The sequence below is a fragment of the Haplochromis burtoni genome, unplaced genomic scaffold, assembly GCF_018398535.1.
Source record: "Haplochromis burtoni strain Fernald_Lab_line unplaced genomic scaffold, NCSU_Asbu1 Contig_560, whole genome shotgun sequence".
NCBI classification, from domain to species: Eukaryota; Metazoa; Chordata; class Actinopteri; order Cichliformes; family Cichlidae; genus Haplochromis; species Haplochromis burtoni.
The window spans coordinates 52,367-55,687 of NW_024582921.1; positions in this window are offsets into that span (position 1 = coordinate 52,367).

Here is a 3,321-nt window from a genome sequence, read left to right on the forward strand (position 1 = left end):
ATATATATATATACATACTCAGTTAGATTGGGACTTTATATTGCACTGCTGGACTGAACATGAGTTATTTGCATGCCATGTGTATGTTTATGTAATGTATATATGTTTTGCGATCATTTCAACCTTTAATTGACTTAAATCGAACAAAAATGACCTCAGATGAGTCTGAATCAGACACAAACTGCTGACTTGACGTTCAAATGCAATATTCGTTGTGTCATCTGTCTTACATCGGAGTGAGTAATTTGGCCCAAAATGAGCCTCGCGCTGGAGGGGTGCAGGCTTTGCCAAATGCAGAGGAAGAGGGCTGGTTTTAATCTGGAATATAAGGTTTGGAGGTAGCTTATTTATCATCAAACATATTGATATGAAAATGACAAAAAGCAGCATTTTCTGTTTGTTTATTTCAGACTAAAAATACTGAGGTAAGTGTTCCAAAATAAAATCAGTTGTGCCTCACAGAGATTCAAATCTATCCACTCTTGGTTTTGTGACAAATAAGAGGTAGAGAGTAAATAACAGGCATGGAAGAAATAAAAATGGAGGTCAAATATCAGGTCAGACTTGCATTCCCATTGAAAAAAGGGCCCGTTTTTACCTCAGTCGGTCACTCAGTCAGACAGTCGTGGAGACAGAGGTTGATGAAAAATGAGCCGTAACAGAAGGGTTCAACTCTGACTCTGTAATTACTCTACAAATCTCTGATTTCCCCTCCTTCATCTCCAGACTATTTATAGCTGCTGCATTCCTCTCAGAGAATAAAATGATCTCTTTGAGACAGTACAATGCCAGAAATAACAGGTTTGGACAAACATTTGCTGAGGCGTGGTGGGCCTGGCTGACCATCGCTGAGTTCCACTGTGGTTTTAGTCTACTGTTTTTTTCCCCCCTCGTCCATTTATTCATCTGTTCTTCTAAATGTGCTCGGGGTGGGGAGGTGGTGAGTAAGATGCGATGGCTCGACAAAAGCAGCTTGTACGGAGCGGGATGAAATCACTTTCTGACACACGAGGGGATTGGGCGAAAGAAAACACACAAACGCGCACCTTCATGTCTGCAAACACTCAGGTGCCTACAAGGCCCAGACCTCCCTCTTTGTGCATCACTGTGTTTATGTTACAATCATATGGATTTGCTGGCAAATATGATCCACTGAGACATGTGCGAATATGTGTGTGTGTGTCCTTGCGTGCCAGTGTGTTTAGGTTATCAGAGGAGCTTTGCTATCGACTGTGTTTTTTGTCAAATTTCGTTTGCCAGAACGAAACAAAGATCATATGATGCCTGCTTAGCATCCAGGCTTCATATCCAATTTATTTAGACCAGTGTTTAGAAAAGGCTGTGTGGGTAAATGAATGGGTAACACTCCTTTTAACTTTGGACCACTGGCCCAGATGACCCCCTAATTTGGGGTAAGTTTATACCACTGAGTAGAAGAGATCTTTTTTTGGGGGGGTGGGGGTGGGGGGGGGGTTCATTGTTTATAGTATATTGTGTGGAGTTTTGGTCTTTAGTATGTCTAAATTCCCCAAATGGATCCGATGAGAAAAGATAAGTTAAACTAATGTCACAGCTAACATCTACTTTTGTGGACCCAGTTCTATTTGATTCAAACCCTTGATCTAACGCTTGTTTAAGGTTATCCTACTCTTTTTCAAGTTTCAAAATTCCTGCCAATAAAACCTCAGACTATGCAAAGGACCCTAAACATAGGCTATAGTGGAGGAAATATGAAGCTACTTTTAAAGCCATCCAACTACACATGGCATCTATAGCCTGTTGTTTCATTTGAGTGCACTGAACCTATTTGAAGCTCATGGCAGGTTCTTTCTCTCAGCAAATTGTTTCCTAGCTATGGCTTTGTGTTTAACTTGCACACGGCAACATCTGTATGTAGTAAAAAAACAAACAAACAAACAAAGTTTTCACAGGACTGGTGTAAAAAACTAAATATGTTTCTGTTTCATTTAAGGAGGTAAGTAATACCCAGCTGCTGCTAATCAAATATACTTAATTAAGTAATCATCAAAGCTGTGACCACGTCTGAGAAAGCAAACATTTTGGGACTATTCAGGTGTGTGTTAACACAATGTCATAACTGCCATAGTCTTCTCAGGAGTGGGCTACCACCAAATTCACCCTAAGGTCAGAGTGTGCCATGCTGAAAAAAAATGCATGAGTTACATCTCAGATGCTACAGGCCTCAGTTAGCATGTTAAATGTTAAAGTTTATGACAGCACAATTGGATACACTTCACTCTTGTCTTCAAAAAGTTCATAGCAGCTTGGATTAGGTTTGCAAAGTTGCATCTGAAGTCAACCACAATATTTCTGCAATAATGCCCTCTGGAGAGATGGGATCAAAGTGGAAATGTCTGGTCACAATAGTGCACAAACACCTCATAGAAAATGTCAAGCACAGGGATGGAGGGGTGATGATTTGGGCTTGTTTTACAGCTATAGGACCCGGGCCACTCCGCAGTCATTGAGCTGTCCATGAACTCCTCTGTATACCAAAGTCTTCAAGAGCTAAATGTGAGGCCAGCTCTCCACAGCTAAAGGTTAACCAAAATGGGAAAAAGAAATGCCTGCAAACTTCAGTAAGCTGAAGCAATTTTGTAAGGAAGAGTGGGCCATTACATGTACTTCAACTTATTGCTGCTAAAGATGGTTCTGCAGTCTGCTGAATTTTGGGGCATGGCAAGTGAAACCACTTTCTTTTGCATGATTGTAAATAGACTTTAAATGAAATCAAAAACTTCCATGTAACAGTAAAATGCCTTTATTCTCATGGCGTGGTCACATGGTTACTGAAGCCAGAAGTTTCCCATTAGTTGAGCATCACTGGATAAGAGTCATTGTTTCTATGGAACCCATTTAACTCCCTGACATATACTGAAATATGACAATGCCGTCTATATAGCTGTGTCCCAATTCCTAGGCCGCATCCTTCGGAGGACCCAGTCTTCATAGTCTACGTGGGGTCGGTCCTTCGAAGACCGAGAAGCCCGGAAGCGCGAGGCTGTGAAATGGGACGAGCTAGCCTTCAAATTTGCATCCCCAGCTGTCTCGGTGGAGTTTAATAAACTCAACCGTCTGCTCCTTTCGCCCCTAAAATATAACACGACACTGGAGTAAATTCTCGACCATCTCACACTTCTGTTTAACCAGTTTTCTGTTTGATGTTTATTCAGCTGTGTGAAAACTATAATTTAAATCTCAGCCAAACCGATATACTCAGGAACAAATAAAACACTGAAAAAAGCCAAATAACAACATTTTTAAGTTATCCAAGTAATTATATATCATGTTTAACCTGAG